Consider the following 23,331-nt stretch of genomic DNA (forward strand, 5'->3'; position numbering starts at 1 on the left):
GAGTTGGGAGATGCGGGTTCTAGTCCCCACTCAGCCATGGAAGCTCACTTGAGTGACTTTGGGCCAGTCATGGATTTGCAGCCCAACCCACCTCACAGGGTTGTTGTGGTGAGGATGAAATGGAGAGGGGAGGATCATGTAAGCTTCCTCCTTAAGGAGGAAAAAAGGCAGAATATAATGTAATAAATAAATAAATCATGCTGCCCTAGGCTCCTTGGTAGAATACAAACACAGTGAATAGAGCTTTCACTTTCTGCTAAATATTTGCTTCTGCAATGTCCAGTTTGATTCTTGTTTCATATTGCGTTGTCAAGCCTTCTGCAAGCCGATGCCCTGTAGACGTGCTGGACTACAACTCCCATATGCTGGCTAGGGGGTTATGGGAGCTGTAGTCCAACACATCTGGAGGGCACCAGGTTGAGGAACGTTGCAGTAGGTTATGAAAGGCCTCACTTACAAGATCAGGGATGTTAAGTAGACTTTTTAGTCTATTATATAGAGCCACCTTCCCCAACCTGACACCCCCCCCAGATGTGTTGGACAACTACTACAACAACAACAACTTGATGGGTAGGGTATACGTGGAGAGAGACACCATATACGGCAAGGGTCCATTGTGGGTGTGCTTGTGTGTGCACATATTTGCAACGTGCATCCCTCCACAATGACAGAGGAGGACTGCTTAAATACAAGACATTGGAGGATTTTCCACCTGCGAGGGCCACACTGTCCTGCACTGAATGGAAGGCAGATTAAGTTTTTGCTGCCACGGCCATTCAATGCATACGTAGAGCTTTGAGAGCAGAAGGTTCCAGATTAAATTGCTGCCAACTCCAGTTTAAAGGATCTCAGACAGAAGAAAGGGAAAGGAAGGCTTCCCAGCTGGAAGCCCCAGAACAGTGTTTCCCAGCAGCTGGGGATCATGGGAGCTGTAGTTCAACACAGAGCTTGCCTCAAGAGCTGGGGAAGGCTTTCCTCAAGAGCTGCTGCCGGTCAGGTAGGCCTGGAGATGCCAATGTGGTACCCATGGGAACCAATGTGCTCGCAAGAGCCTCTCTTTGTGCCTGCTACGCTACCTGTTTTCCTGATTTTTATTTAATTTCTCGAGATGTTTTTAAATTACACCTTTTTACTTTTCACCATGCTACAAAGGGAAGGGCTGCCTTCCAGCGCCATCTTTATTTGGGTTCCAAAGAGTGGTGTTTTGTTTTGGAGCTCAGATCCCACCTCTGCCTTATACTTAGGTTCCTGGCCAAGTTTCTGTTATTTTAGTCTCACCATTTCTGGGAAGTGAGTGTTTTGTGACCAGCCATGGACACCACTGAGGCCATTTCGTGAATGGGCAAGGCGCCACATGGAAGCCATTTTGTGAAACATTACTTTATATGGCGGACCTTCAAGACAGATGCACACTCGGGAGTGGTGAGGTGGGGTCTAAACGTGCCCCCTACTCTCTGGTGACCCAAGTTGCTGAACATAAAGCCTCCTTCCTATGTTTATCGCCCCATCCTGAGTCCTTTCTGTTGGTCACACCAGAGCATAACAAAATGCTGCTGAAATCTCCACCTCGTGAAGTCTCCTCCACTCGGAAACAAGCACTTAGAGGCCATGAAGACTCTCAGAATGGAAGAGGAGGAAAAGTGGAAAATTCCCTAATTACATATTTCAATTTCCTGTTGTTTCTTCTTTTTAAAAAAAATGCTGTGCGGGCATGGCATTAACCACAGCAAAAACTTGATACTTACAATTGTCATCAGACATGAAGATGATGTCAGAGTGGCATCCTTGCTTTTAAAAAAAATCTACCTAGCCTGTCATTTTGCTATGGACGTGAGAGACGGAACACTCCCCCGCCAATGTTATCGAACTGCGTATGTTGTAATTCCACAGGAGAGCAACCAAAGAGAATGCAGTGGGCACACCAATTCGCAGGCTTCAACACTGCAAAACCATATGCATTTCAAACCGTGTCCACATACTATCTGAAAGGACGCTACTATAAAATCCCAGTTGGAACACCATCTCTGCAGTTGTATCCTGCATTGAGCATGGGTTGGGCTGGACTCAAAGGTTTGGACTCAAAGGTCTCTTCCAACACTGTGATTCTGTGGATGCTTTGTTTTTACTGAGGTGGCCAACCTGTGTTTGGGATTTGCACACTGGGACACACATGATGGAATGCTCCTCTCTATGAATAAACAACCTCCCTGCATGCAGAAATCTAGTATGTCCTAGTATAGCAGGCTCCCTGGCACCTGACTTTTCTACATGTAAGGAATCTTCTTAAGCTTTCAGTCACGTGTACCTCTGCCAGCATTCTGAAGGGATACAGCTCAAATAACAGTTATGTGAGAACTAAGCCAGTGATTTTTGTTGTTGTTGTTGTTGTTCAGTCGTTCAGTCGTGTCCGACTCTTCGTGACCCCATGGACCATAGCACGCCAGGCCTTCCTGTCCTGCGCTCCCTCCCGGAGCGTGTTCAAGTTCATATTCATTGCATCGGTGATGCTATCTAGCCATCTCATCCTCTGCCGTCCCCTTCTCCTTTTGCCCTCAGTCTTTCCCATCATCAGGGTCTTTTCCTGGGAGTTTTCTCTTCGCATTAGGTGGCCAAAATATTTCAGCTTCAGCTTCAGTCTCTGTCCTTCCAATGAGCACTCAGGGTTGATTTCCTTTAGGATGGACTGATTTGACCTCCTTGCAGTCCAGGGGACTCATAAGAGTCTTCTCCAGCACCACAGTTCGAAAGCATCAATTCTTCGGCGCTCAGCCTTCCTTTTAGTCCAGCTCTCACAGCCATACGTTGCTACTGGGAAAACCATAGCTTTGATTAGACGGACCTTTGTCGGCAAGGTGATGTCTCTGCTTCTTACTATGCTGTCTAGGTTTGCCATAGCTTTCCTCCCAAGGAGCAAGCGTCTTTTAATTTCATGGCTACAGTCACCATTAATAGGTACCTTTTCCAAAGCCTTGTAAATAAACACTGTGCCCAAAAGACAGCTAGGATTATATAAATGTTCCCAGAACTCCGACACTTTTGGTTCCTGTCAGGACAGTTTTTCAAACAAAGTAAATGGGGAATTTAATGTTGACCCTGTTTCTGGTGGACTGCCTGACTTCTAGACTGTGGTAAAATGGGTATATTGAGGTACGGGCAAAAGTTGAATAAACTGAGTGGGTCTGAAAGCAGAAGGTTTTTACACCAGCCTTTGCTTTAGACTTCAACTCCCATCAGCCCCAGACAGCATAGCCAATGGTCATGGGAATGATGAGACTTGTAGTCCATCACATCCGAAGGGCACCAGGTTGGAGTAGGTCATTATAAGCAGTGTTCTTTATTCATGTGGATTTTAAAGATTGTTTTAAATATTGCTGAATTTGTCTCTGAGTTTTCCGCTTCAGAGAAATAGGCAGGATAGAAGTTTGTAAAATAAATAAATAAAATTCAGCGAAGTTACCTTCTTTTTCGGGGTGGTGGTGGTGGTGAGTGTGTGGGTGGGTTGAGAAAAAGAAAAATCTCAGATATTCTCTCAGGGGCAAAAAAAAGTCTTCTGAGAAATTTTGGCTCACCTCTACTTGACACACAAACACACCACTTCACACCCCAATCTGGGCCCAGCAAGCCCCACTGAGGACAAGACAATAAGTACCGAATGGCCAAGGATCCAGGAAGTAGGGTCAAAATCAATTTGCTGTTTTAAAGGGGGTGGAGGGGAAGCCCTCCTGGAAACCAGCATGACCGTCTCTCAAATCAATAAGCATGAAGGGTGGGGGAAAAAAAGCTTTCAGTGTGGGATAACTGGGAGAGAAAAAAGAAAGAGTATCTGCTAATGAAGTTGGAGTCAGGGTGGCAGACACAGGCCTTGGATGAATTCATGAAACGGATCTCGTGATCGGCAGAAGGGGCTAGAAACTTGTTCTGTCACTCGTGTGGTATTTGTCCTAACAATATTTAGCTATCCATTTAAATGTATTTCTAGAACACCTTTAAGGGTGCAACCCACTTTTTACTCTGAACTATATTGACTTATCGGAGGGAGCATCAAACGTTCATGTTCCTGGCTGGGATCAGCTGTCATTTGGCTCCCGCCATCCAAGAACAGTTGCCCATCAGCAGCCATTTTACTTGGCTTCCTCAGAGAGAGAGAGATGTCAGCCAGGGCCCTTCCGTTGGCACCAGAGGAAAAGGCAATATGGATAGGGAGACATTTTTCTCCCTCTCTCAGAATACTAGCATCCACTGGGGTCATCCCATGAAGCTGATTGGTGGGAGATTTGGGACAGATCAAAGGAAGGGCTTCTTCACACAGCGCAGAGTTAAACTATGGAATCACTACCACAGGATGTAGTGATGGCCACCAACTTGGATGGCTTTAAAAGGGGGTTGGACAAATTCCTGGAGGACAAGGCTATCAGTGGTTACTAGTCCTGATGGCTATGTGCTACCTCCAGTACCAGAGGCAGTGAACCTGAGGAACATGGGCGGGAGGGTGCTGTTGCACTCATGTCCTGCTTGTGGTTTCCTGGTCGACAGCTGTTTGGCCACTGCATGAACAGAATACTGGACTAGATGGACCCCTGGTCTGGTCCAGCAGGACTCTTCTGATGTTCTTATGCAAGACAGCATGGCCCCCTCCACAGGACTGTCCGGGACCAAGTGCCATCTGGCTCCAAAGCAACACAGATCCAAGTTCTATGTGATAATGGTTTCCTCAACCACCTTGAGTGCTATTAAAGTTATAAGACAGGGTTAAAAATTACCCTAAGAGCATCTCTACACCTCCAGTTTATTCCACATTCATGATTGGCCACTTCCTGAATTGTGCGGGTCCGTTACATGATGTCATCATCGTCGAATCATTATCCCACCATTTCCACCCACCTATCCCGTGTTTTCCTCAAATGGAACAAATGTGGTATTCTTCCAAATATGCGCAAATGGAGCACCACAACCTCCCCATGTATTTCTCCCCTACTGTGAATGAACCACTGTGTTGGCGGCTGTGGGCGGTTGTTTTGGGTTGCTGGGGGTGTGGTCATGATGGCGAAGGTGGTGACGACGGGCTGTGGGGTGTGTCGCCTTCCTGCACCTCCACCATTTGGGGTCCTCGCCTTTTTCGGCCTGCAGCATTCTGAACAAGCCGGTAGAGCAGCATGCTGGCCTTCTGGCCTCCCAGGACACCCCCTGCTGTGCATTCCCAGTGAGTAAATGGCTGAGTAAATGGCGGAGATGGTCAAAAACACTGCACGGGAAGGCGGGGAGATTGGGGGAGGGCTGTCTGCGTGTCAGTCTCCATCCACCGGTAACATACAAGGGGAGGGACAGGGGCAGGAAGCTGGGAGGAATTATCGCTACACCCCACGCATGTGTACTTTGCCGAAAGGTGGTGATGCCTCTGAGTGGCATCACCACCCCATGAGAAGGAAAGAAATGAAAAATAACACCAAAGGGGACAGCCATCTACAGAGAATGACCCAGTCCTGCAGCGATACCGGATGGGGAAAGAACCGGCATTGATGTGGAATTCTCCGCCTATGTGACGAGCCCTAAATCAGCGGGGCAGAACTTCAGGCCCAGCAGGCCAAATCCAGCCTTCCTTTGTTCCTGAGGCGGCCACACTCCTTTCCTTCGACCACTGTTTGGTGGTTTCCCAGCTTTGTGTCCAGTAGTTAGAGCTTTAAGCCAAAATATGTTGGCTTTTGTCCCCTCCCCTTCACCCTTAGCTCTGCCCATCACTGGAATATGGCCCCCAAGAGCTTCTCTGAAATGCAATGAAAGAAGTTCAACACCCCTGCCATAGATAAAGATACACAGCTAAACCAGAATTGTGGAGGAAAGCAAAATTACGAAACAATAAAAGAATGGAAGGAGGAATAGCCATTTGTCCCTAGCCCGGTCATTTGGGTTTCCAGGCCTTATAGGGTTTTAGCCAGCACTGTGGGCTCTGTCTTTCTTCTCACTGGAGAATGTTAGAGGCTATGCAGGTAGATCTTGGTGGTGGACCTGATAGGAAGGTGGCTTGGACGGTGGAGTGGGAGAGGAAGGATGTGGATAACAGCTTTAGTTAGAGCTTTAAGCCAAAATATGTTGGCTTTTGTCCCCTCCCCTTCACCCCCCTGCCGTAGATAAAGATACACAGCTAAACCAGAATTGTGGAGGAAAGCAAAATTATGAAACAATAAAAGAATGGAAGGAGGAATAGCCATTTGTCCCTAGCCCGGTCATTTGGGTTTCCAGGCCTTATAGGGTTTTAGCCAGCACTATGGGCTCTGTCTTTCTTCTCACTGGAGAATGTTAGAGGCTATGCAGGTAGATCTTGGTGGTGGACCTGGTAGGAAGGTGGCTTGGACGGTGGAGTGGGAGAGGAAGGATGTGGATAACAGGCCCTGGCTGAGCCAGACAGGAGTGAAAATAAAGAGCAGGACAATAGAGCTGGTGACGGTTTCCTAGCACCCTGGCCAGCTAACTTACTTTGAGCATAATTGCAGTTAAGAGTACCAAGATAGCACTTTCCACGGCAGCTCCTCCATTCAGAAGAGAAAACAAAAACAAAGAGGTAGATGGAGCGAGGCCGGGGCTTTGGTAGGACGATATGCCAACATCCGTCAGCTGGATCTGCATCTGTGAAACACAGGAGGGAGGGATTGTGCAGAGGCTGCAGGAGGTTTGGCTGGTAATAAAGGAGCCTAACTGGGAGGAATTCTCTTTTTTAAGGGGGTGGGGAAGATAGGCAGGGTACCTTTAGACGCCCACTACAGGAGTGGGCTTGTGAAAACAGTTGTGAAAACAGAGGCTAGCAAGGGGGTCTGGTTGGCCAGTGAAATTTCACTTGAAGCAAAATTTGAAGTTGGTTCCTTGGATGGAATATCTGTGGAATTTTGATGAAAGCAAAAGCAAAAAAGGATTGTTAGGTATGGTCGGCAAAATATCTTAGGAGGCAGGTTTATAAATCTCTAATGGTGATAACCCATGGACCATGTTCCATGCCAAGTTCAGATATCTTTCACTCTGCTTCCATTGGGTGTCCACCTCCTTGGGAAAGGATCGTCGAAAAGATTCTTCCATGATGCAACCACTCTGGACAAAATTTGATAGATGGGGCCTTTCTGTCATGGCGGGCAAGATGCCATTGTGTGGTTCATTTACCAACACGTTGTGGGTGTGGCAAAACAAAGAATGGTGCCCAGTTTCCTGTTATCAAAACAGAGCACGCTTAATCCAGGAAATTTGCCTATTACCAACAGTGGTGCAGGTAGAGGTGGAATGTAAGAACCTAAGAACCATGCTGGGTCAGACCAAGGTCATTTAGTCCAGTATTTTGTTCACACAGTGGCCAACCAGATGCCCACAGAAAACGCACAAGCAGGACACGAGGGCAACAGCACCCTCCCACCCATGTTCCCCAGCAACTGGTGTAAAGGTCTCAAGGTCTTAAGGTATGGCCATGCCTGGACTCACCAGAGCTGACACCGCTCGCTGCAGCATCCTTATTTGAAAACATTTTTGGGTTAGAGGGCAGCCAACTGGGCTGGTTACAGATGCCCGTTTTCTTATTTTTTTTACTTGAAATATATATTTTCCTTTTCTAGAACAAAATTGTGCTTATCCCCAAGTAAAAGGCTGAGCTGAGGGAGAGCAGGGCCGTTCCACTAGGCCTGCTGAAAGAATTAGGGCTCCTTCACATGGAGTTTTTATCCTGCTATTGAGAACGCTCAGTCACAGAAGTTTGCAGGCTCTTTAGATGACGCCATGAACCTCCAGGGCGTCTCCTGTACTAAATGCCCTTTGAAACAGCTGCCTTGCTGGAGCTCAGCAGGTCTAGGTCTGGTCACTGCTTGGAGGGGAGGCCACCCGGGAATCCCATGGAGACGCCTTGGCTTTCTTCACGTGGAGCTTTTATCCTGCAGTTGAGATGGCTCCTTCACAGACGTTTGCGGGCTCTTTACATAACGCCATGATCCTCCAAGGCGTCTCCTGCACTAAATGCCCTCTGTTCCATTTTTAAATAGATTACAGATTATGAGCTATCGAATTACCCCGTTGTGTTCTGCTTGAGTTCCCTCCGTGAAAAGAGGAAAAGCAGCAAGCAGAGGAGTGAGATCAATGAAAGATAACGGAAGACAGATACGGGGAGGAGGAGGGGGAAGGGGGTGGGGGGAAAGGAAGCATGTGAAAAAGGGAGTCGTCGTGATCCTGCATTTAAAATGGAAGCAGAAAAGCCATTTTAAATGCAGGATTTTAGGATGGTGTAGAGATGCTTTTCATTTCTCCCCCTCTTCCCTCCCCATTCCTTTTTCCTTGTGTGTCATGTCTTTTTAGACTGTGTGGGCAGGGACTGTCTTTTTAAATGTATTATATGTAAGCTGCGCTGGGAGGCTTTTTGGCTGAGGAGTCGCATAAAAATAAAATAAAATAGAAAATAATTAATTAATTAATTAATTAATAAAAATATTGTGCTTAGCATCAGGGGAGCAGAAGCAAACTCCATTTTATTCCTGTAGTCCTGATAGCGCTATGATTTAAATGAGTTTAAAATGCAAATCTGCACATGCCCAGAGTATTTCTTTTTGGCAAACCGTTTTTTTCTTTTTATGGTGTGTCCCCCTGCCTGCAACATATCACCGGGGGGCCCTCACGAGGTGGAGTGAATCCCCTGCCTCAGGTGGCAGAATGGGAGGAGTGGCAAATCAGGCACCCCCCACTCACCCACCCCACTGCCACGGCTGCCCACTCTGTGGCTCCTCTCAGAGCAAGCGGTGGGTGGGTGAACTCTCTGAAGAGAGTTCCACATCGGCTGGAAAAGCAGGTGATGCGGCTCTTCAGAGAGACAGCCAGGCCCAAATGCCTGGCTCTGAGGAGTCCTTCCTCAGAGCCAGGCATTGTGGGAGAGGTGTCCCTGGTGTTTGCCAGCGGTGCTAGGGGCAATGGGGTAGGGAGAAGGGTGGTGCCAAAGGGGTGAGTGGGAAGGCAGGGAGGAGGGAGGGAGACAGATGTGGCAGCAATGGCGGGCGGGGGCGGTGCTGCATATCATGAATGCAGAACCAGTTGTAAAACAAGGGTTGGTTGGGAGTGAAGTCATGGCTGTCTAAAGCCCCCCCCCCCATTAAATCTAGGGTCTAAAATTATTTAGCTGTGCCGCTGATGACCAGAGAACATTTACTTATTTCATTTATATCCCATCTTCCTCTCATCGTGGAACTCAAGGTGGCTGCATGTGGTTCCCAGGTGGTCTCCTCTCCAAGCACTGACCAGACCCAGACCTGCTTAGCTTCAGCAAGATCGCTGTCTCAGGTGCCTTCAGACCATGCCTGGGACCATAGGGCTGTGTGACCTACGTGCTTGATAGCTTAGGAAAAGTTTGTTCTTGTCCTGAAGTCGTAGGCCTATTTGATGCTAACAGCAGAAATGGTTGATTTTTAGAGTGTGTGAGAGTAAGAACTGCTGGTCCTGAAAGGAGCCATTCCTCTCACCCACTTTGGAAGTAACTCTAAACCGTCGTTTAGTGCAACATGAATGATGCTGTTTCAGCTTCTGGATCAACCACTCCCTGCTCCCCTTCCAACATGGCTGCACAGAGGAAATAGGAAGCATCTGCTTCCTCCTTTAAGCTAACCGCAGTTTGTCATTTCGTCCAAACCAGGAAGTGTGGTTAGTTTAAAGTTATGGTTTACTGGAACAAGCTACGATTAGAAAACATGGTTTGAACGAAGCTAAACCATACTGGTATTTTCAATATTTTGACCACACTCCTTTTCCCTCGGCTCCGCCCTCCACTGGATGCAGCCTCAGAGAGCTTCTCCAAAATGCAATTGATCCCTATGCAGCCTCAGAGAGCTTCTCCAAAATGCAATTCATCCCTCAGGCTGAAAGAGGTTCAACATTCCTGCAGTATGCCATAGTTTAAATACAGTCAGGGCCAGAAATATTGGAACAAGGCTAACTGTTTTGGCAGTTGGCCTCTGTACACCACCACATTGAAGTTGAAAGGAAACACACCCAGATGGGAGCGAAGTCAGGACTTTCAGCTGTAATTCAAGGGGTGTGACAAAAGTGGAGCACTAACCATTCAGGAAGGACAGCCAGCGGCATACACACACACCCATCGTTGGTGGCTCATAAGTAATGGAACAAACCAATATCATTTCAAACTTAAGGATCACCTTTAATACCTGGGTGAAAATCCTTTGCAGTCAATGACTGCCTGAAGTCTGGAACCCATGGACATGACCAAATGCTGAGTTTCCTCCCTCGAGATGCTTTGCCAGGCCTTCACTGCAGCTGCCTTCAGCTGCTGCTTGTTTGTGGGTCTTTCTGCCTTCAGTCTTGTCTTCAGTCAGTGAGAAGCATGCTCTGTTGGGTGGAGATCAGGTGACTGACTTGGCCATTGAAGCACATCCCACTTCTTTGCCTGGAGAAACGCTTGGGTAGCTTTTGCTATATGTTTTGGGTCATTATCCATCTGCAATATGAAGCGGCGTCCTATCAGTTTGGCAGCATTCGGCTGAATCTGAGCAGAAAATATAGCCCTATGCACTTCAGAATTTGCCCTGCTGCTTTTATCAGCAGTCAGGTCCTCAATAAACACCAGTGACCCGGTTCCATTGGCAGCCATACATGCCCAGGCCATGACACTGCCTCCACCATGGTTGACAGATGATGTGGTGTGCTTTGGATCATGAGCTGTTCCTTTCCTTCTCCATACTTTTCTCTTCCCATCATTCTGGTACAAGTTAATCTTGGTTTCATCACTCCAAAGAATCTTATTCCAGAACTGGGCAGGCTTTTTTAGGTGTTTGCTGGCAAAGGCTAATCTGGCCTGTCTGTTCTTGAGCGTTACCAGTGGTTTGCACCTTGTTGTGAGGCCTCTGTATTTACATCATAAAGCCGTCTCTTGACTGTAGATGTTGACAATAACATGCCTGCCTCCTCAAGAGCCTTCTTGACCTGGCTAGATGTTGTGCAAGGGTTCCTCTTCACCATGAACAGCATTCTGCGGTCATCCCCTTTAGTTGTCTTCCGTGGTCTTCCAGGCCTTTTGCTGCTGCTGAGCTTGCCAGTTAATTCCTTCTTTTTCAGGATGTTCCAGACTGTTGTGTTGGCCACTGCCACTGTTTTTGCTATCTCTCTGATGGGTTTATGTTGTTTCCTCAGCCTAATGATGGCCTCCTTCACTCGCGTGGACACCTCTTTGGACCTCATGTTGGGAGTTCCAGTGAACAGCTACCAAACGCAAATGTAACCCTCAGAACCACCTCCAGGGCTTTTATGGGCTTGCTTGGTCATGGGGCACCCAGGAAACAGGCCACCCCTGGCCATGCCCATGCAGCTGCTTGCCAGCCATTTGTTCCATTACTTACGAGCCACCAACGATGGGTGTGTGTGTATGCCGCTGGCTGTCCTTCCTGAACGGTCAGTGCCCCACTTTTGCCGCACCCCTTGAATTACAGCTGGAAGTCCTGACTTCGCTCCCATCTGGGTGTGTTTCCTTTCAACTTCAATGTGGTGGTGTATGGAGGCCAACTGCCAAAACAGTTATCCTTGCTCCAATATTTCTGGCCCTGACTGTATTAAAACTAGCCACGTCTTACTCCTGTTGGATGTAGTGAGAAACTGTGGTTAGTTTCAATCCAGAAGTGAATGCTTCCACTCTCCTCCTCTGGTGTGTGCTGGAGAGAGGAGGGGTAGCGTAGCTCGAAACCACATTTATAGCATTATACCCAAACTGGGATACTCTGCGAGTCCTAACTGGAAGGGAGGTGAAAGCACTGAATCATGCAGAGATGCGACAGGCAGGCTCTTCTGTGGGCATGAGATGCTGCAACATGGGTCAGCAAATTGTCCAATCAAACCTGGCGCAGCAATGACAAAAACTGTCCATTACTAGCAGAGGCTGATTGGAAGGAGCCAAAGTCAAGACCATGAACTCACACAGAGACACAGCAAGCAACCTCCTTTGCAGGAGGCTACTTTGGGCTAACCTGAGCATTTCATTATTTGTTATTTAACACATTAGTCCCACCTCCACTCCACCTCCAGCATACAGTTGGGAAATTGCTGCATTTCTGGCTATCCTCCAGCCTTTTAATCCTATCCTTAGCTTTACGCTTCTTAATATTCTTTCACCTCTGAATTCCACCCCATCTTCTGCTTAGTACCTCTGCTGTGGGGATAGTGCTGCTATATGGGAGAAGAGAAACGTGCTGCTAACACAGAGGGGCACGCTTGCATTGGCTGGCTATTCAATAGTCATGGCAGAAGTTGCTTTTCTGTCCAGCGGTGACAATGACATGCTAAATGGGTGGGTGTAAAGGAAATGGAGTAGGCCTCTGAGACCAACAGCCCTGGAAGAAAATATGTGTGTGTGTGTGTGTGTGTGTGTGTGTGTGCACATGTATATGAATTTATGCTGCTGTACATAGGTTTCTTCGAGAACAAGGGAAAGACCTTGTAATGCTGAGGTCTCCTAGGGGTACATTTGGGAATTTGGGAAACTACTGTGGACACCAGTACAAAATGGCTCCCATGGAGGATGTGGCTAGTCACATAATGGCTGCCGTGGGGGGCTGGCTTGTCAAAAGACAAGTAATTCACTCAAGGAATTGAGAACAAGCAGAGGAAGGGTCTGAACTCCAAAGCCAATGCACATATTTGACCCCGCAGAAGGACAACAAAATACCCATTTAAGGTTGCGATCCTGAGCAGGCTTACATGGAACTCAGTGGGCATTATTTGTGCATAGGCCTACATAGGACTGGTCTGCTCATCCTATCCATGCACACGCCCTTTCCCCAGCAGCCACCAACAGAAAGGAAAATGCCCCCAGCCCCAAAAGGAAAGAAGTTTTCCCTACTGCGATCCCAGGCTCAGGCACTCTGTTTCCCAGCTGGGACTCCTTCTTTTGCCATCGGACCTCCTGCCAAAAAAGGTGTGGTGTATGTAAAGAATGAGAGAAGGGGCTGGTAAGGGACAGAAAAAGAGCAAGGCTAGGAGCTGGGAGGAGGAAGAAAGAGCAAGAGAGAGGAGAGAGAGGGAGAGAAAAAGCAAGGCTAGGGGCTGGGAGGAGGAAGAAAGAGCAAGAGAGAGGAGAGAAAGGGAGAGAAAGACCAAGGCTAGGGGCTGGGAGGAGGAAGAAAGAGCAAGAGAGAGGAGAGAAGGGGAGAGAAAGAGCAAGGCTAGGGGCTGGGAGGAGGAAGAAACAGCAAGAGAGGAGAGAGGGAGAGAAAGAGCAGGGCTACGGGCTGGGAGGAGGAAGAAAGAGCAAGAGAGAGGAGAGAGAGGGAGAGAAAGAGCAAGGCTAGGGGCTGGGAGGAGGAAGAAAGAGCAAGAGAGAGGAGAGGGAGGGAGAGAAAGAGCAAGGCTAGGGGCTAGGAAGGGAGAGTGGAAGAAAGAAGGGGAAAGGTCTGTGTGGGCAGGAGAAGTTTGGTCAGAGCCACCTTTCTCGAATCAACCAAAGCGGTTTAGAAGAATACAGAAAAGAAAAACCATAAACAAATAAAGACATTGTAAAACATTAAAAGCAACCTTAAACAACATAACAATAATATAAAAGCCAAATTAAAAAGATGTGTCTTGACCCCCTTCCTGAACATGGAGAGCGGGGACCAGTTGTAACTCCAGAGGGAGCGCGACCCAGAGTTTGGGAGCAACACAGGAGAAAGCCCCTTTCTGCATGCCTGACCAGTGGGCCTCTGCAGGCAAGGGTGTCTTCAAAAGGGCCTCTCCTGCTGATCTTTGAAACTGAGCAGGTTCGTACGGAGATATGTGGTCCCTCAGGTAGCTGGGCCTTATGCCATTTAGCACTTTTAAGGTTAACACCAACATTTTGAACTGAGCCTGGAAAACAAGGTAATCAGCGCAGATCTTTCAGGATGTGATCATGACACCACACAGTGGTTAGCAGCCTGTTTTGCACTAGCTGACGCTTCCGGATGACTTCGAATAAAGGGCTGACTGAAATAGGAACAGAGGAAGCTGCTTTCTACTGAGTCACACCCTGGGCCCATCTAACTCGTTACCACCTACCCTGACCGGCAGCAGCTCTCCAGGGCCTCAGACAAGGGTCTTTCCCAGCCCTACGTAGAGATGCCAGGAAAGTAAGCTGGGACCTTCCGCATGTAAAACAGGGACTGTACCGCTGACTTATGGGAGCTTCCCTCAAGAAAGCCAAGGTTGTGTGACGGAGTTCCTTCTGTCTGACCTGAATCTCTTACCCAGCAACTTGACTGGATGGTTCTACGGTCTAGGTATGAGAGAGGGTGGGAAAAAACTCCTCTCTCTTTCTCACACCATGCATAATTGTATACATCTTTTTCATGTTTCCCCTTGGCTTTTTTCCTGAATTAAATTAAGCGGAATGTTGTAGCCATTCCTTCCTGCCTCCTTTCTTCAGCTTTCCTAACTCACGTCTTTTGGCCATATTAAGAAAACCGCTCTTGATTTTTAGATGTCTTTGCACTCACTCGCACACACTCTGATGGATGTCTATAAAGGATTAAACACAGATCAGCCCTCCCTCAGGCAAGGGGGAGCAAAACATCCCAAGGTGGCATTGGGAGATTAAAACAGTGTAAACCTCTGCATGTCAACTCAGAAGTAAGTCCCACTACCTTTAATGGGACTTACTTTTGGGTAAGGGGGCATCGGATTGCAGCCTCAATGGCCCATCAATGGCCAGGTAATCCCAAACCCAAGGAGAACAAGTCTGTGACAGTATTTTGGACTATTAAACAGCCCATACACAGGGTTTAAAAAATCTGTGTGCATTTCTCCCACACAGCTCTCGCTAAACAGCTCCCACAAATTCTCTAGTGTAATAATTAAGCAATAAATAGGCAAAGATAAAAAGTGGGGAGGGGGCAGGTAGCATTTTTTTTTTGCTCAGCCTTGATTCCTCTATGAGAGATAAAAAGGAAAGGCAGGGGGGAGAGTCTTTTCCCCCTACCGGAGTTATTTTGGCTAAGTTAAACATTTCTTTACACTTAGAATTTCCTCCCTTCCCTCCATCCCCCTCCCTAAATCTTGTCTGCTTTCATGTTTCCCACCGCCACCATTACATTCTCCAAGCTCCTTCCTCTTGGCCTTGGAGTTAATCTCTAGGCACCTTCAAAGGAGTTCCAACCTTCTCTTCCTCTCCTTGTTCTTGAACTTCCAGACAAACAGACACAAATTTGCAAGCTTCACACAAACAATATATAGGTTTGCTTCCCCCCACCCCCGTCCTGGCCAAAGTGTTCACAATTCCTGCCCTTCGTTCTCATAGAAAAAAGAAAGAAACACCCCGAAAGATTTGGAGGGAGAAAAGAAAGGCTGAAAGAAAAAGAAGCAACAGATCCCTGCTTATTCCAACAAAATTTGCAAATATTTAGGCATAATATACAAAATTGCCTTAGGGTGCAACCCTGAACATGTTTTAATGAAAAAAGTCCTACAACCCCCAGCATCCCTCAGCCATCATAGCTGGGTGGGGGATGCTGGGCACTGTTGGACTTTTTTCTGTCTAAACATGCTTAGGATTGCATCTTTACAGCATTCAGACCATTTGCCAGGTTTGCCTGCTCTGGATGGCAGGTGCTCTCTAGGATCTCAGGCTGAGGAGGGCACAGATTTGCATAAAATTTGTTGTTGTTGTTGTTCAGTCGTTCAGTCGTGTCCGACTCTTCGTGACCCCATGGACCATAGCACGCCAGATGCAGCTTTGGAAATAAGGACTATGATTTCAATAAAAACACAGCCCTTGCATAAGTTTTCTTTTATCTTGTGAATTGTTGTGAACTGCACCAGAGAGCTTTGGCTCTTGGGTGGTATAGAAATGAAATTAACAACAACAACAACAACAATAATAAGCACCCTCTCCAGATGTGCACACCACAATAAGCCACAGCGCCCACCTGCCATGGCTTGGGTATTCAAAAGGGTGGCTAGCATATGCTACGACCTACCCTCTGTTTGTGGTGATCATGTGACCCCAGTCAATACCTCTTACTTTAGTGGGGAAGTCAGTGAGCAGGTGAGCTGTTTGGCTGCTGTTCTGTCTGTTTTTGTCCAGGTTCTGCTATCTGTGGATGGGCCTCTTCCAGGCCTCTCCCTTCTTACTTAGGGTCCTTGATCTTTAAACCAGATTTGGACCAGACAAACTCTTCAAATAGAGTATCTGCTATTTCAGGGGTGAGCAACTTGCAGCCCTCCAATTATTATTATTTTTTGGTCTACAAGTCCCATGATCCTTCAGAACTGGCTATGCTGACTAGGCCTGATGGGAACTGTAGGCCACAAGTTGAAATAGAGGATGCCTTCAAATAGAGGACCATCCTCTGTACAGTTGGACTCATGGCTATCCTCTCTCTCTCTCCCCCTCTTCTTCTGTGCGCGGCCGGCTGCCAGGGGAGGAAAAGATCGGTCTTGTCAGAGGTCTGAACTGACTACCCTCCACATTCTGAAGGTTCTGAATGTCATTCTGTAGTCCAGGGATGTTGGACATCTTTCAGCCGGAGGACCAAATTCCATTTTGGAGAAGCTCTCAGGGGCTGCATTCCAGAGGTGAGCTGGGTCAAAGGGTAAAATGAACAGGGCCAAAACACCAGCATATCTTAACTTAAAGCTCTCCCTGCCACCAACTAAGCCTTAGGAGAGCATTTCGACCTTTTAGAATAGGGGAAAACTCCACAAAAGCCGGGAAACCACCAAACAATTGGTGATCAGGGAAAGGAGCAGGGCATTCCAGGGGACTCCAGAGGTCTGGATTGGGACCCCACCTTATCATAGGTTCTTGCCCAACAATATATATATATATTTCTTTTCATTTACAAGTGAATATACTTCTGCATACTGTTTTTGCGGTCCTCAAAATACACAGAAAACACGACCTTATCTTTTGGTGGGCCTGTTCTAAATTCAAACTGATAGGCATGGGACAAGCTACATTGATCCAGTATTAAAAGGAACAGGTGGTTCCCTACAACAAAATGTTGCAGTTCAGGGTTCCAGCTACTCCGTTTTATTTCCATGCTACCCCAGCTATTTCCCTCCTGACTGCTAGTCAGCATTTCCTGCCCATTAAGCATTCTTAGTCCTCATTGGCCTGTTTTGGGGATGGGTGGAATAGATACACTGGTGTCCAATCCCAGCGACATTAAAATATTGGATTTCTCCATGGATATCTATGGGTAACTCTCACTTCCATCTCTGGGGAAAAGTTTACAATAGCTTCTCAGTGTGAGTCAGGACATGATCCAGAAAATGAGATGGTTCTCTCTCGCCTTTTTATATCTATATGTCTCTTCCTCTGTTATTTTCCAGTCATTCCATCCCCGTCCCACCCAGTTTTCAGTTTTTTCCCCTCTCAGCAGCCAGCTTTCCATGGGTTGTGCTCTAAGCACATTCAGTCTATGGGCTCCTTCACACTGAGCTTTTATCCTGCAATTGGGATTGCTTCTTCACGGAAACTTGCGGGCTCTTTACATGACGCCATGATCCTCCAAGGCATCTCCTGCACTAAATGCCCTTTGTTTAGTTTTTAAATAGATAGCAGATAATGAGCTATCAAATTACCCCGTTGAGTTCTGCTTCAGTTTCCTCCATGAAAAGAGGAAAAGCCGCAAGAAAAGGAGTGAGATCAATGAAAGATAATGGAAGACTCAGATACGGGGAGAAGGAGGGGGAAGGGGGGGAAGGAAGCACGTGAAAAGGGGAGTCGTGTTCCTGCATTTAAAACAGAAGCAGAAAGCCCCATTTTAGATGCAGGATTTTAGGCTGGTGTAAAGATGCCCTATATGTGAATCTGTGTGCATCCCCAAAATGCAAGTTACCGTGTTGGGATGCCAATTTTCAAAATGTCTGGTTGCTGGGTGGGACCAGAGGGTGGAGCCTGCTAGAAAGAAGACCCGTAAGAACTTGGAAACTGACAACGTGTGCCTGAGATTTGCTTTTTTTCTTCCTCCCACCCAATCCCTATTCTGTTTGTGTTGTGTCTTTTAGATTGTAAGTCTGAAGGGAGGGACTCTCTTATTATAAATCTTGTAAACCATTCTGGAAGACTTTTTTGGCTGAAGAGTAGGGTAAAAATACTGTAAATAAATAAATAGCCTCCAATGCCAGTTCCAGAAGTGGAGCTAAGCTCTGCAGGAAAGATGAGTATTCATCTAAGCTTTTTAAATGAACTGACTGAGGATGGTGCAGGTGAGAGGTTGCCTTGACTCTCACTTTTCACAAAAGTGGCTCCAAGACCCCACCCCCACAAAGCAAAACAAAATCCAGCCATTGTAGCTCTGGTTGCCTGGTCCACCTGTCAAATTCATCATACAGAGCATCAGTTGGTTCCACATTATTATTAAGCTGAAATGCTATACACATTTACGTGGCAGTAAATGCCATTGAACCCAGTGGGGCTGTTACTTGGTTGTGCAACAGATAATTTTAGACCCTGAACTTAATGGTCTCTTGGGTGTGTATGTGTGTTTAAACACCGATGTGTATTACTCCAGTTTTGAAGCGCACGTTTCTCTTCTCCCCCACCCCCCATCATTCCATGCTTCACAATTGGTTCTCCATTCGTGATATGTTTGAGCAGGAAAAAAAAAAAAACCTGTTTGCCAAAAAGAGATACTCTGAGCATGTGCAGTTTTGCATTTTAAACTGATTTAAATCATAGCAGCAGCATGACTACAGGAATAAAAAGGAGTTTGGTTTGGCTGCCCTGATTTACTTCGGGACAAGCATTGTTTTACGGTAGAAAAAGGATTAAAAGGGTATTTCAAAAGTAAAAATAATGAGTGCTCATCAACATGCATGTACCTGCCCAGCTACAGCACACTATAAAATGTCTTTAAAAATAAGAAGAAATGATGCTGTGGCAAGTAGTGTCAGCCTCGGTGCGTCCAGGTGCGAATGCTGGGCCTCTTTGTTGCTGCTCCCATCACCTGCCTCCATCGGGCCAGTCATTCAGGGGAGCCCCTGGACTGTGGAGCAAAACGTTTTTTCTTTTCTGGACTTTGGCCCTGAGGTCTTGCCTTCCTAGCTGCACCACCGATGGGCCTTACTTCTCAGTGGACGTGCACAGGTTTGCTCCGTGAAGCATCACATTTCAATTTTTTAAAGCCACCATTAAAAAACAAAACACCGAATATTCAGGAGAGGAGGAAAAGCTTGAATAAGTTCCCAGAGAAGGCTGGCTGAGCAACCTGCGATGAAAGCTGTTTACTAAGAGGCTAATTAATTCATCCATTAGTGCCCTGAAGAAGTACCATTGTGGGCGAGTGACCTCACAGACTAAACAAACATAGTGAGTCCTCTCTTGCTTACTTGAGAAATAATGTAACTCGGAGTTCATTAGTAGATCTGATTTTAGGTGTGTTTTTTTTAAAGTTTGCATTTCAGAAGCAGGACTTAGGTGGTCAGATCTCCAGCACCAACTCTCCCACTTGAAAAGGGACCTGTCACTGTGTAGGAAATAGGAAGGGCAAACCATCGGGGACAGAGGACAAAAAACGTAGCCACAGTTAGTGGGTATGGAGAAGGTCGGGAGGACTCAAGTTCGGAATGAGCGCAGGCTTGCGAGGGATGATAAAAAGAACAGGGTGGAAGTTTTGGGCTACGTTTGGAGCAAGAGAAGAACAAGGAAGTGGTAGAAGATGGGGAGATGTAAGTGGGCAAGGCTGGCATCAAGGACTAACACCCCAGCATTGGCAGGATCCCCTTGGAGCTGTTCCTCTTCTTCATCACTGCAACCTGCTTGTTCATCTGCCTCTTACTCTGGCCCAGACAAGGATGGTGGTGAGAAGGAGGAGCAGGAGACGCCAGCGCCAGCTCGCTCTCTGCCTGTCAAGCAAGCGGTAGCAATGTCGAGAAAGAGGATGAGGAGCGATAGAAGCTGGTGACCATGCTGGTGAGAAGGGAGACCCACTGAGGGTGTCTTGCTCCAAGGGCCCTCCAAAACCTGGAGCTGGCACTGTTTGCGGCTGACGGAGAAAAAGGGACATGGACACACACCCCAACCACATCACTTCATATTGCAAGACAAATTTGTGGGACGAGACATGCAGAGAATCTTTGCCATGTGCTCGCCAGGACAAAGAGGCATCTGAGGACAGTCCAGGGGAGATGACTACAGAAGAGCTGCACCAAGGACGCACCTTGAGTCTAGAGAACAGGATAAAGGGTGGCAGCTGAAGGATGCCATCACTGGACCCAGACACACTCGAAATGAGCGAGTTATTAAGAGCCCTGCACACCTGAAAGGCTATGTGTAAAGTTCCATGTTTTTAAAATTTGTTTTTATTTCTCAAGAGATGTCATGATATGAAAGAGCTGCTGGATTCGGCCTGGCTGGGTTGTACTTCCTGGGAGTGCTTCTGGTACTACAAGACAGAACAGCTCCGTTTTCATTTTGCCTCACCCTTAGTTCTCCCACAAGGGAAACTGTGCTTACTTGGCCTGGGGAAAAATAGATCAAACGATGAAGGGAGGGCCTTGCACAGCCCAAGACAGATAAAGAGGTGGTTTGGGAGCACCTAGCCACGCTGAATGAAGTCTTCAGGGCCTGACAAGTTACGCCCCAGGGTACTAAAGGAACTTGCAGATGTAGCCGCAGACCATCTGTCTATAATTTTTGGAAATTCTTGGGAAATGGGTGAAGTGCCACGAGACTGGAGGTGCGGAGCAAATATTGTCCCCATCTCCCCTCCCCTCCCCTCCCCTCCCCTCCCCTCCTTGGAAGAGGATCCAAACAACTACCAAGTGATCACCTTGACAGCTGGAGAGATTCTAGAACATTAAGCGGTCGGTCCGTCTGAGTATTTAGAGGGGGGTAAATGCAGCAATCACAGAGTTAGCAAGGACAAGTCATGCCAAACTAAAGGTTATCAGCTTTTTAAATAGTTATTAGCCTGGTAGAACAGGGGAATGTGGATGCAGGATATCTTGAATTCAGCAATACATTTGACAAAGTCTGCCACTGTATTCTTGTTGGCCAGCTGATCAGTGTGGGTCAGACAATGCTACTGTTAGCTGGATTTGTAGCTGGTTGATGGAGTACACTGAGTTGGTGGACTTGTCAACCTGGAGGGAAGTGACACGGGGGGGCTTCTTCATAAGCGATTTACTCTAAACTGGCTGCGTGTTGAGGTCGTTAGAGATACACGACGTCGTAGCCATCCAGCAGCCACCCTGGAGCTTATCAGGGAAAAAACAGATTTCCTGAGACTGCTTAAAGTCCAATTATTTTCCTCAAGTCGGGTTCTCCCCAGTATAGTTGCTGTGTGCCCCAACTCCTGCGTTGACCTTGGGTATGCTAGCCCTGCCCAGGGGTGCACCTTTCATCGTGACCCCGGTCAAAGGGTGTTTCCTGTCTCCTGCCCCTGTCTTTCCCAGCACAAACCAAGTAGTGTTTACTCAGAAGTAACTTAATGAGGCTTGTCCCCTGAATGCGCACGTCAGAATTTATCCCCCTCAATTCAAATGGCACAGTTTAAAGCACAAATTCCCTAAAGGCTGCAAAGCGCGATCTCGAGGCTGTGATTCTCCATCATTTGGTTTATTGCCTTAGGAAGTAACTACTTCACGCCTTCGTTACAGAGTTCCTGAGCAGCATCGGGTTAGAAAGGGGGCTGGTTTCCCATCCCTCTGTTTCTCCCTCTACCCATCTTTTTCCCAACATAAGCATATGTGTGTCTACTCAGAAGTAACTTCCATTGTGCTCAATGAGGTTTGTTCCTGAAATGCAGGTACATCTGGAGCTTGAAGGGAAAGGAGAAAGCAGGGGAGAGCTGGGGGGGAAGCCTCTCTTATTGGTTGAGCAGCCCCTGCCAGTCAGATGACATTCATTCCACCCCCTACCCCCACCAGGAAGTATGTTCTGTGAAGCGATTTTTACTCACGTGGAGCACTCGCTCATGGAGCCCTGCGTGGAACAAAGCGCAGCAAAGCTGATTCTTTTTAAAAAATCCGGTACTCCTCCATTCGCTTCTCCTTCCATTGGCATGGAAACATCCCCCTGGGCCCAGTGTTGTTCAACATCTTTATCAAGGACTTGGATGTTGGAGTATAGGGGATGCTCATCAAATCTACAGAGGACACCAAACTTGATGGGGTACCTAACAGGATACGATATGATCTTGAGAGGATGGTACCACAACTAACAAAAACATTGCAAGAGAGATAAATGTAAAGTCCTGCATTTAAGTAGGAAAAAAACCTTGCACAAACAGAGGCTGGGTAGCTCTTGGCTTGACCTCAGTACATGTGAAAAGAACCTAGGGCTTTTAGTATTTAGTTATTTGTTTGTTACATTTATATCCCACCTTTTCCTCAAATGATCATTGTACCACTCAGTGTTTTTGTCTGAGCAGTGGTGCTTTGTTTTCTCTGGATGCCCGGAAAGTTGAGGGCATGATGACAAAAACAGGCCTCCCATCCCCATCAGCTCCTCCTTGGTAACAGAAACTGAGTTACGTGATGTTTGCTATAATTTGGCCACAGCTTGCTGCTGCAACAGCCAGAGTGGATTTCTCTAATAGAGCAGAATCACTCCCTATTAGTTCTGGCAGAGTAGCCAGGTGTTGGTAATTGTTTGCATTAGCTAGTGCAGGTGTAAAAATGGAGGCTGGGTCCTCATTTGCATGGATGGAAGAGACCAATCTCACCAATCTCTATAAAATCAGTAGTGAATATAAGAACCAGATAAGGGAAAAGGTCCACCTAGTCCAAACAGCAGAATCTGAAGCCCAGGAGCTGAATTCAGTTATCTGGAGGCTGAATTTGGCCTTCCATGGGTTTAATTTGCTTCCCGCTTTGTTGCGCTTTTTGCCTAGAGCAGCATGGGAGGTACTGTGATTCTTCACTCCCTCAAGGCGCTTTTACGAGTACAAGCCTTAGCCCCTGAAAGCCTTTGTACTAGTTTGCCCACTAAATATGCATCAGTGTGTGCTCCCACAGTAACAACTTTAAATGGCCAAGAGCCACCCATTCATTACCTTCAATAAACTGGAAGCACAGGCAGCAAAGACCTGATACAGTTTACAGTCCCAGGTGGCTGTGGTTGGTGAAACTGGAGTGCTTACTTCAGGTTCACAGTGTAGCAATAATGCGCTATTTCGATGTTGCGCTTTTATGCCTTATCGATTTAAGAGGATTTTTTTAAGTTAGGGGCTGCTCGGCAGAGCACACCTATACATTTGCGGGGATGGCCACCAGAGTTTAGTGATAGGCAAGGCCAAGTAAATACCATGAGGTAGCTCAGAACTCCTGAACGGCCAGCTGTGACATGGCGAAAACATCGGGGAAACACAGGGAGGGGAAACACTGGGGAAACACCCCTTGACCAGGGTCAGTGAGGTCACG

The sequence above is a fragment of the Heloderma suspectum genome, chromosome Z (assembly GCF_057233095.1).
Source record: "Heloderma suspectum isolate Gila_16-S chromosome Z, 16-S_ref, whole genome shotgun sequence".
Classification (NCBI taxonomy): domain Eukaryota; kingdom Metazoa; phylum Chordata; class Lepidosauria; order Squamata; family Helodermatidae; genus Heloderma; species Heloderma suspectum.